This window comes from Cetorhinus maximus, chromosome 7 (genome assembly GCF_964194155.1).
Source record: "Cetorhinus maximus chromosome 7, sCetMax3.hap1.1, whole genome shotgun sequence".
Lineage (NCBI taxonomy): Eukaryota > Metazoa > Chordata > Chondrichthyes > Lamniformes > Cetorhinidae > Cetorhinus > Cetorhinus maximus.
Window position 1 is genome coordinate 127,630,307 of NC_135885.1, and position 12,289 is coordinate 127,642,595.

Consider the following 12,289-nt stretch of genomic DNA (forward strand, 5'->3'; position numbering starts at 1 on the left):
TCTTATTTTATCACAGATAGAGGAGATAAACTTATTAACTCAGAAATCACTGCAAAGTCAACACTTAACTTTGGATGAGCATGAGCAAATGCATAAAAAATCCAAGTTGTTAAACATTTATGAGATACACAGGCTTTCCCTTGCATGTATCCTCTCGTGATTTGTGAAACGCAGTGTGCGCTGTGTTGGCATGAACTGTGTTCTGCAATTTTCTTTTAACAATGCCCACTGAGTATTTGGAGATAATATTTCAGTACATGACAGTAAATCTTAAATGGCTTCAATGCTTCCCCTCAGAAAAGCGGATTCAGCTGGGTCCAGGCCTCTCTGACACTAACCCTCAGAGCTTTGATAGCTGAGGCACTGCAGTGCTGTTTTTCACAGGGGATGAAGAGGCTGTGGTTTGACAGCGTTGCAGATTCAAGTCGCTCCCATGAGCGTGCCTGTCATATTCTTCATCACACAAGAGGGATGCATGATGTGACATCAAGTGTCAGACATAGAACCCGGCTGGCAATATTGCTAAATGGAGAACATTTATAATGCTGCTGCAACACTGAAACTAATTTATTTTATTTTTTCTCTGCAGGAGCAATTATGTCTACTTCCCTTCATGGAGTTTAACTTAAATTATTCCCTCTCTTTGAAAGTATTTGTGCACAAAGCAGATGGCATCTCAAGCGAATTAAGAAAATACTTTGCTCTGTGAGAATCCTCTAAGTATTATTCACCAAACAAGGATTAATGGACCAGGAAGATGGGATTTTTTTTTTTAATGAATGTTATTCATCTTGAAGGATATTTTACGTTATATGACAGGTTGGCAAATGTGCCTAATATGAAATGGATCAGGGTACTCTACCACTTGACATGTTCCCACCAGTTTTTAAATAATGAGGTATAAGATAGTGCTGGCAATCTGCTACTGCCGCTCTGCCTGGAAATCTAACACAGGAAATTTTCAGGGTTTTCAGGCATGTAGACAGCTCAGTCGCTTTGCTGTGTAAATATCTATTTGCACAGTTGGTACAATTATAAGGTATCATGAAGAGAAAATGTGCAAAAAATCTGTATTAATTACAAATAAGAACTATTTCTTGAAGTGCTCAGAAATAAATACTGGGATTTCTGGGCATTTGAAGGAAACCCAAAAATCTACTGACTTTAGGAGAAAAAGATTGATTAAAAGTTTGGGTAGGAAGTCTCAGCAGATGGTTTTTGAAAAAACTAAGCCGGAACAATTTAGAGAAAACAGGCTGAGGGATCAGACACAATTGAAGGGTGAAAATTGGGACAGAAGTAACATCGCATCTGTTATTGTAAATGGAGAATGGATTATTTTCTGTCTTCCCTTCTCAATTTAATGTTACGGTGTCTGGCACTGAGGGAAATTGTGCATAGTGGGTTGAACTTTGCCCTCGTCGGGTGGGCGAGTTGGGGGGGCTGGGCCTGAGAGCGGCCACAAAACCAACCGATGTTCGCAATCCGGCCCCCACCGCGATTTGACGCTGGTGGGCCTGCCCCAGTGTGAAACGCGGCTCTGCACTGGTTGGAAAGGGCCGAGCGGTGCCGGGGTCTGTTCAGCTGCCGGGTCCAATGGCAGCCCGGCGGCCTGTTTAAAAATGCCTCAGGCAGCCCCTGGAAATCTGCCACAGAAGGACGTTTGTGCTGCAGTAACAATATTGAAGTCTTGGAGTAGATTGCGCTGGACACGGCAGGGGGCAGGGCAGGCTGGGTGGGCTCTCAGCCTCCTGCTTTTCCGCCAAGTGCCTCGCCGTCCTGCTGGAGGAGGTGGCTGCCAGGAGGGACACCCTTGCTCCCAGGGATGGGAGGAGGAGACCACCGCACCTCAACAAGAGGGCATGGGAGGAGGTGGCAACGCTGGTGACCAGCCATAATGTAGTGCGGCACACATGGGTGCAGTGCCGGAAGCGCTTCAATGACCTGCTGCGCTCAGGGAGGGTGAGTACCATGTTGGCATGTGTCAGTGTGCAGAAGTGTTAAGGTGTGGCCATCCCCCCATGGACCTCAGGGGTGCTAGAGTCTGAATGCCAACTGTCAATCACACCGGTGCTGGCCAAAGGGGTGAGCCCTGGCTGCTTGGACTTAGTGCCTTGCGGCTCGAGGGCCACGGCTCGGATGTGCCCTGCGAGGTGTTCCTCAGCTGGGGTTGGCCAGGCTGCAATGGCGCTGCAGGTAGAGAGTGGAATAATCAATGCTCTTCTGTCCCTTCACAAGAAGACAAGCCATAACCAAGCAGAAAGGGCGTGTACAGGCGGAGGTCTGCCAAACCAGCTCCTGCTGTCCAGGTTCGAGCAGAACGCCCTTGAGCTGGAGAGCTGGCACCCTGTGCAACCGGGCTTGGAGAGGCGGGGGTGGCAGACGAAGGTAAGAGTGCAGCACACAGAGGTGACGCTGTCAGATTGTGCAACCATTCTAGTGTAGTCTTCTCATTGATGTGAGCCTTCAGCCTGGTGTCCCCATTGATCGTTGGAAGACAATGGCACCGTGATGCAGATCTCCATTGTCTCTCGCATGTGCCTGGCATGCGCAGTGACAGTGTGATGACTTTAACTAATAACATGTCCTTCTTCTCCCTTTTAGGTTCGCCAGTAGGCATCCCATCCGCAGGCCCCAAAGGGCCACCCCTGATGCCGCAGGACCACCGGGCGTCACTGTCACCTACATTACACCCGCTCTCTGAAGCAGGCACCAGCACAGATACCAGGACCTCGGTGGGCATTAGTTCAGTGGCTGGTATCTCGGTGCACATTGGTGAGGGCACGTCATACTCGTTTGAGGTGCAGCTGGAGTCAGAGTGGCCAGGGCACCGGCAGTCAGTGGACTTCTGGGGACAAGGACAATGCTCAGTTGAAGTCTGATGATGAGCCTCTGGAGTCGTCCAACAGACAGCAGATGCTGGATGTCCAGCGAGATGTGTGGGAGAATCTGGCGGAGATCGATGAGTGTCTGCGTGCCATGGTCTCCGTGATGGAGAGGTCCACGCAGAGCATGATCACTGTGTTGACTGTCATGGGCAAGCACACTGCCTCCTCCATCGATAAAGTGGTGACTCTCATGGAGAGGCAGCTCCAGGAACAGAATGAAGGGATCCTGGAGTTGTGCTCGGACCTGCAAGCCCTCACACAGGCACTGACCTCAGGTGGTCAGTGTCAGTGTGTGAGATGGATGGGGCACCCAGTAGCCCAGCTAGGTGCCCATCCATCAATGGTGTGCAGGGAGGTCAACAACAACCTTACGTTGGTGCACAGACTGCCTGTCATTTCTGCGGGCTCCTTTCAGGGTGCTCCGGATGACAGCAGTAGCTCCCCTGCCCCTCCACTAGTTTCCATGGCATCTGATGAGGCCCTGGCAAGTGGTGAGATGCCAGCTGTGGCACTGGCCGCTCCCTCCCAGGTGGGGCCGGCACGGGCAGCACTGGCCAGAGGACGGCAGCCAAGGCCATCGAGGCCAGCAAGACACCAGGGTCAGCAGGCTGTCTCCAATGCCGGTGCCAGCGATGGGGGAGCACCTAAATGTAGCACCCACAAGCGTAAGTTCAAGGCGTCATGAGCGCAAGAGGAACAAGTCACAGGTTATTTTATGTTCATTTATGTTTAGTTAATATATACTGGTATGGGAATGAAGACCAGGGAGGTTGATGTAAATAGCCTGCACTTGTCAAAATGATATAAATCTGGTTTTGTCATCATGGCCTAAGTATGCTTCACCTTTTCATTTCATTGGTGCAGGGTACGCCAGTATGTAATGCTGGACATACGTGGCTCTGAACCTTATTGCACAGGCACTGAGTGTTCCTTGTGTTCAAATAAAAGGGTTCTTTCAGACATCAGGGATGGAGGCAGCGGCCCTGGTGTGGGTTTGAAGCTGATCTTTGGTAGCCTAGCTGAAGGAGCATTGGATCAAGGCGTCCCTGGTGTCCCTGATTCCTTGGAGATCACTGAGGTCTGCCTCCCACGCCCTCAGTGTTCTCCTCACTGTGCTCATCTTCTGACTCATCACTGGACTCATCATCTGTGGCCTGTGCATCTGTGTCAAGATCCCCTTTCTCAAGTGGCCTTGCCAGTACCAGATTGTGGAGAGCGCAACCTGCAACCATGACCAGTAACACCATCTCTGGTGGGGTATTATAGTGCACTCCCCGAACGGTCCAGGCATCGGAAGCTCATCTTGAGAAGACTTATGGTCCTCTCTACCGCTGCACTTGTGGAGGCATGGCCCCTATTGTAACGCTTCTGTGCCTCTGTTCTTGGGTGGCGGAGAGGCGTCATGAGCCACCTCTTCAACAGAGAGCCCTTGTCACCCAGCAGCCATCCATCCAGTCGGGCTGGAGCACTGAAGAGTATCAGCACCTGGGAGTGTCTGAGGATGTAGGTGTCATGGGAGCTGCCTGGGTACCTTGCACAGACTTGTAGAATCTGCATCCTGTGGTCACACACTATCTGCACGTTCATGGAGTGGGAGCCCTTCCTGTTGACGAAGGCACCCGGCTGACCCGCTGGCGCCTTGATGGTCACATGTGTACAGTCTATTGCACCCTGGACACGGGGGAAGCCAGCAATGGCTGTGAAGCCTCTGTCTCGCTCAGCCTGGCTGGCCTCGTCCGTACGATGAAGAATAAAGGTCAGTACCCGCCTGAATAGAGCTTCTGTCACCAGCTTGACGCAACTATAGACAGCTGATTGGGAGACTCCACACAGATCCCCCATTGAGCCCTGGAAAGAGCTGCAGGCATAGAAGTTGAGGCCACTGTGACCTTCAGAGCCACTAGCATGGGGTGTTCACCCACACATTCGGAGGTGATATCAGGCCCAATCATCTGGCAAACGGAGGTCACGGTCTCCCTTGGGAGACTGAGCCTCCTTCAGCATTGCACCTTGGACAAACTGAGGTAGCTGCATCGCCACCTGTAAACCCTGGATATTGGTGTCTTCTGCGGCCCCTTCCACCTCGGACTTCCTGCTGGCCCTGTGCCCCTTGTGCCTGTGCCTGTCCTCCCACATGTCCCTCCCCCGGAAGCTGCATGGGAACACCTGGCCTCCTCTCCCTTCTGCCCCTCTCTTCCTCCCCAGAGGAGGTGCCCCCAGCTGAGACAACAACCCCCATTACCAGGGCAACGGAAGGCTGGGTGATACCTGGAAGGGTCCACACGGGCTGAGTCCTTCGGGGCCTAGCAGACATCAATGAGTCCTGAAATGAAGTCTGGAAATGCTAAGAATGAAGCCTTAAACAGTGATGAAGCTGTCAAATACCAATAAGCAAACAGCTGCAAACTATCTCCAAAGATCCTCACTGCTCACACTGGTAATGCTGCTGACAATTTTTATCCCACCCTTGGATGAGGCTTGAGGGAATGCCGGATGGCTACCTGCCCGTTTTGCCTGTGCGACGAGCAGAAAATTGCACGGGCAGCAAAAACTCAGACAATTGCATTGTTAAGGGCCTTAAGTGGCCTGTTAGTTAATGGCGGGCACCACTCCAGCACCGCGTGCGCCCGCTGTACGAAAGATCACAAGAGTGCGCGATGATGTTGGGATGCTCGTCCGACGTCTTCACGCGTTATTTTACTCTTGCTCGAGTCAGGTGCGTGCCCACCCGACGAGGGAAAAAATATGCCCAATGTATTATCTGTTGGAGTCATAGGGCTGGATTTATGGCCCTGCGCTGGTATATTTGAAGGTGGGAGAGCTTGAAAAGTAAAGCACATGACCTTCCCATCCCCGATCTGCCTCCCATATTACGGTGGGTGGCGAAGGCACCAGGCAGTCCACCCATCCTTGGGCCTATTGAGGACATTAAATGGCCAGTTAATGGCTACTTAAGAGCTGTGTTCTGCCTCCACCGCCATTTTACTCACGGCAGGGGAAGGTGGAAGCCAGGCGGGTAGGCCGGCAGCTTTCACTGTGTGGGCTGCAATCGAGCAAGGGTGGGGGGGCTTCCTTCTTTTGGGAGGTCCCCTGTGCCCATTGGAGACAAACCTGCCCCAAGGTCATACATCACATTTAACCTAATGGCCTCTCAAACTCAGCCCCACCCTCCCCTCCTCACACCCCTCGCTGGGGTATGCCAGCTAGGCCTATTAAAAGCAACAGGCTTACTTGAAGTCAGGTCTCCATCATTACTCCTTCTCAGGGTCTGCCAGTAGCCTCAGCCATGGCCGACAGCACTAAGACAGGACTTCCTCCCAGATGGGGGCAGATGTCTCAGCTTGAAATCTAAAGCTGCTCCCAGCATAAAATGTTTGCAGGTCAGACAGTTTTTGGGTGGGGGGTGCTGGCAGCTGACTTTTCATTTGCGGGGTGGGAAATACGGTGCCCCATAAAATCCAGCCCACAGAGTCATTGATGGCACAGAAGGAGGCCATTCAGCGTCTATGCCGGTTCTCTGTGGAGCAATCCAGTCAGTTACATTCACTTACTCCTGCCCATTTCCTTTTGAAATCATTGAATGTCTCTGCTTCCATCACCCTCAAATGCTGTGAGTTCCTGGTCATTAACAGCGACATAAGAAAGCTCTTCCTCACATACCCCCTTCATCACTTGTCCAAAACCTTAAATGTGTGTTCCCTAGTACTTCCACCATTAGCTAATGGGGGCAGATTTTCCTTGTCTACTTTATCCAAACCTATCCTAATCTTGTACACCTCCATCAAATCTCCCCTCACTCTCCTTTGCTGCAAGGAGAACAGCCCTAGCTTCTCCAACCTGACGTGGTAGCTAAAATTCCACATCCCTAGATCTATTCTATTAAGTCTCTTCTGCACCCTCTAAAGGACCCTCACAGCCTTCTGAAAGTGTGGTGGCCAGAACTAAATGCAGTACTCTAGTGTGACCTAACTGGAGCTTTATAGGTGTTCAGCATAACTTTCCAGCATTTATACTCAATGCCTCAGTTTATGAAGCCCAAAAACCCATATGCTTTGTTAATCATTCTCAATATGTCCTGCCACCTTCAAAGATCTATGCATATGTACCTCCAGAACTGCAAACCCTTCAGATTTGTGTCATTAAGGCTTTATTGCCTCTCCCTATCCCTTCTGCCAAAATACATCACCTCCTTTTGCTTTGTATTAAAATCCATTTGCTACCTGTCTGCTTATTTAGTTAGCCTGGTTATGCCCTGTAGCAGCTGATTAGCATCATCCTCACTGTTTGCCATTCCTCCAAGTTTGGACAATTTTGAAATTTTACTTTTTGTATTCCAAAATCCAAGTCATTTATAAATCTCACAAAATAAGTGGTCCTAGTACTAACCCTTGGGGAACACTACTGTCTTCCATCCTGCAGTCTAAAAAAAAAGACAATTTACCACAACCCACTGTTTTCGGTCCTACCCCAATTTTTTTTAACCAAAATGACCTTCCTATTCCATGAGCCACAATGTTGTTAACCAGCCTTTTATGTGGTACCTTCTCAAGTGTTTTTTTTTAAATCCATACAATGTCCATTACATTCCCTTCATCAACATTCTCTGCTTCTTTATCAAAAAATTAAATTAGCCCAGTCAAGCACTGTCATTCTTTTACAAATCTGTGTTGGCTATTCTTAATTAAATAAAACATGTCCAAGTTTTTGTTGATTTTTTTCCCCATGATTATTGTTTCTATGCCTTCTCTTCTCATATCTCTGTCACTAAAGTGAATGCTTTAACAAACAGAAAAGATGCCATCTAATTGATTCACCGAGTGATGTGTGAACACTCAAAAATGCTGTGAGACGGGAAATACATTATCAACTTCCATGTGTGTAATGTAATAGTTCTCATTTCCTCAATTCCTATAGGTTTGGGTGAATTTTGGCATTTATCAAGGTGGGATTGTCACTGATGGGACTTTTTTCCCTTTTTGATTGGCATTAATGTGTTTCCAGGTTGTTTATTGTAAAGTCAGTTGTTAAGTAAGGTTCCCTGCAATCTAACTTCAGTAATGTATCTGAACGCCAGCCTCAGAACAGTGCACCATGAAACATTCCTACGTTAGCCATCTTTGTGACCTGTCCAATAGAATTTTTGTGCCTTTTTTTTGAACCACGTTGTGGGTAGTTTTGTGCTCTAGGCTTCCCATCATTAGGAAATGGGTTGAAAATACCCATACTTACTTGAGGTAAGATTCTAACGTAGCAGAGTGAAGAAATTTTCATCAGCAAAGTTGGATATCAACCCAGGTCCCTTGGGGCCAACCAATCTCTTGTTGTATAATTGGGTTTGTGCTTAATTATCTTCTATGCTGATTACCTTCCCAAGGTAATGAAGATCTCTTCATAAAGATATGCTTTAAAACTCTGTCATAACAATAGATAGGCCATTCCTTTATCTAGCCTCTCACTTTGAGATGAGTTGATTATATCGCAGGTTGAATTTCATTGCAAGGAGATGAATTCCATCTTCCTCTTTGATAATGGCAAACTGGTAAGGAAAATAAATGGAAATTCATCACTTGTGTGAATGATGTAAAGTAAAATAATTAAATTAGCATGCTGTATTTATTGTACCAGTATAGTATTTGCCTAAATTGGTCATTTTTTAAAATATGATTTTTATTGAGATTCATTGACGGTTAGGAGCACTATTCAGAAACTGCTGAAGTCCTGCACAAATGTTGGTGCAGAAGAGCTCAAGGACAAGCGTTTGTTTCTTTCAGGATTTTAACTGGGCATTCATGAAGATGAACATGGAACCTGATAACCAAGGCTTCTATGCAAGTTTCCACAAACTATTAGGGAATGTCGATATACCTCTGCAACCCCTTGACCAACACCAAACACAAAGCTGATTGGGATAGAATTGCAAATTCAAACACTCACTACCGGGAGATATAATTTCTTACTTACCCACTGGACCGCCTACTTGGATCGATAATACAAACTATCCAAGGAACACTTATACCTACCACAGCAAAAATTCAGATGTCTCTGGACTGCTTAGGACTGCTCCACCACTTACTGTGGCATTTGAGAATCTTTATTCTGGGCTCAAAATATGTAATTAAACAACCATATGCTTAGTTCATCCAATTTGAATGGGAATATACATATAACCACCCAAATGACCTTACATTCACAAATTTTGCTCCCAGATGACATTCCTGACTCCCACCATCCAAAGGGCACAAGTCAGGAGTGTGATGGAATATTCTCCACTTGCCTAAACGAGTGCAGCTCCAACAACACTCAAGAAGTTAAACGGACAAAACAGCCTGCTTGATCAACACCTCATCCACCACCTTAAACATTCACTCCCTCCTCCACAGACTCACAAAGGCAGCAGTGTGCACCCTCTACAGGATGCACTGCAGCAACTCACCAAGGCTCCTTTGACAGCACTTTCTAAACCCATGATGTCCACCTCCTAGAAACACAAGGGCAGAAAATTCATGAGAATACCATCCGCAAAATCCGCTCCAAGTCACACACCATCCTGACTCGGAACTATATTGTCGTTCCTTCACTGGCAATCAATTAAAATCCTAGAACTCCCTTCCAAATACCAAAGGGATTGCAGCAGTCCAAGAAGGCGGCTCACCACCACCTTCTCAAGGGCAATTAGGGATGGGCATTAAATGCTGGTCTTGCCAGGAATGCCCACATCCCATGACGAAATAAAAAATTACTTATATATACTTTGGTCTATAAAAAATCATTAACTGCAATACTGGTGGCATCCGTTTTTCCAGTAGTACAGGAATACTGCTATGGTTGAACACATAAATTAATGTTTCACCTAGCCAGGTAATTAATTGATTTGAACCAACTTTTAAAGGGACAGACATTGCAAGCTCAAACAGAGTCCTAATTAGAACACTTGCTTATCCATTTTTCAATGATCCTTAGCAGAGTTATATCATTGCAGAGAAGTGTGGGAAGGGGTGGATACCATAGGTAAAAATGTCCACAGGGCTCCCCTTAAAGTCAGCCTGGTGGCTGGAAGCAAGTTCCTACTCTACTACTTTGGATGCATGATATCTAGAAGCTTGCTGGAGGTGTCCAGCAAGAGAAGACTGCAATGTACATTAGGATAATAAACTCACTAGTAACATAAGAAAGTGAGGATGATAAGAAAGCAAGACAAATAAAACACTGAAACCTCAAAAGTTAAAAATTGCCTTTGACTGCACACCCTTGCTGATGGGTGGTAATCAGACTGACATTGGAGAAGTCGTTAACAAGCACCATTCACCATTTATTCACCATTGTAGTGATACAGGCCCATCCATCAACTGTAATTTACAGCAACCATTATAAATAAATATATATATATTGCATATAATCTGAATAAAATGAAATATAGGCTTTATTGTTATTAATATTCATCCAAAATACTTGGCACAGCATATTTATTAATGCCAGCTATTAACTATTTATGAGCACAGAACTAAAGGATAATGTCCAGTATGCATTTATTATTCACATAAATGTAACTTTAGTCACTTGGGTAATTATTTATTTTAGCTGCAGTTTTCTGAAACCAAGGTTCCATGATTTTAGTAAACAATTTGTGGACTATGTGTCAAATGTTTACTAAATAGATAGTTTGTGGTGCATCAAACCTAGCATTTACTTTTGAATTAATATAGCTGACAGCATTAGTAGGCAAGTATATTCTGTATTTGTTGTCATTTACTAATTTAATATCACGTGATGAGTTAAAACAAAAATACTAAGCATAAAGTTAACGCAATAGTTCTCCGTTAGTGTAGTAGTCAACTGGTAGAAGTATCAAGTTGGTTCAGAGTTAGAGTCAGTTGTGGATTGAAATGCAATTGTAACAAGTTTAAGGTCTTCCCTAAAACATTCTCTCAAGCGCAAGTCATTCCTGCACTACATCTAAGGAACAGCAAGTGCCATGAAGCTGGGTTATGCCCTCATATAGTTAGATATGGGTTAGTTTAAGGGTGTGCTGTGCTGTCCCCTATCTAAGTGACAGCATAACCCAGGCTTGTGTCCTTTGGACATGCACTTCTTCAATCACTTTGAACTTGAACCAAGAAACCACTTGGTGAAATTAGGTTAAATATAGATCATTCAGCTGATTTATTCCACAGAAGGTAAGTGTACAGAGCAACAGCTATGTTGTGTACAACTTGCCTTCACAATATAGAATACACTTGCCTATATCAGTGGTAATGAAAACATAAATTTGGGGGGTAATTTGTGGCTCTCAAAATCTAAGGAATGGAGACTTATTTAAGCATTATAATTATTGACTTGCCTTTCCAGAGCAAGTTACTTGGAAACCTTAAACCTATTTCTGTTAAACCATAAGTTGCCATGGTCATGGCATGTTCGTTGGGTTGCACATTTTTTACTAATTTAACACCACAAAACACTCCCCCATGCACTCTGTGGAGGAGGTGGTGGGTTAAAATCATCCTTATTATCTCAGGTCCTCTCTCCAAAGATGCTGCCTGACCTACTGAATATTTTGTGCATTTTTTCTATATCAGAATTCCAGCATTTGTCCCTTACCGATACCAATAGGTTGTCTTGTTTTACTGAAACAAAATAATTCTTATATTCTAATATTCTGCTGAATTCTAAACTTTCCACAGCCTTTGATGGGCCTAGCTGTCTCCAGAGCCTTTGCTGGCTCTGTTTGCCTATATCTTTGTGTTTTTCCCCCTTTATTCATAGTCAGAAAGGAGCAGAGATTTTCCAAAACAATGGGTATGAGTTTTTGATTGATTGTTGGGACAGCATAATAGTTGTTAATAATTTATTGTCTCTGATGAAACAATAGCAACTTATATGCATTTCAGCCACCTATTGTCTTAATACAATTTTTAAAAAATACACAATGCTTTAAAATACATCATTTAAAGGTTGTTTCTATGGAAACGTGGTTAAAAAAAAAGAATCATAGAAATATTATCTACAAGATTTAAACAGAGAGGGGGCACAAAATGGCTGGCAATGGATTAGTTGCCCATTTTACTCAATGCAATTTCCAATGTAGCCATAGTTAAATGTAGTACTGAGGGAATCATGTCATTGCTGAGGGCACTGACTTTTGTATTACATATTAAAATGAGACCCCCCAGTTGTCCAGGTAGCCTCAAAGCAGGGATTCATGACACTTTTTGAAGATGACAAAGCAGTTTAATCTACAACTCTAACCAGCATTCAACCTTCAACTAAAACGGGTTAGCAGGCCTGTCATCTAGTTTACAATTTGTGGGTTCTTGCTTTGCATAAATTGGTTGTTTGTCTGCCTCCAGAACAACATGGAGTATACTTCAAAAGGACGCAAATGGTGCTATATAAGTTTAAGACGT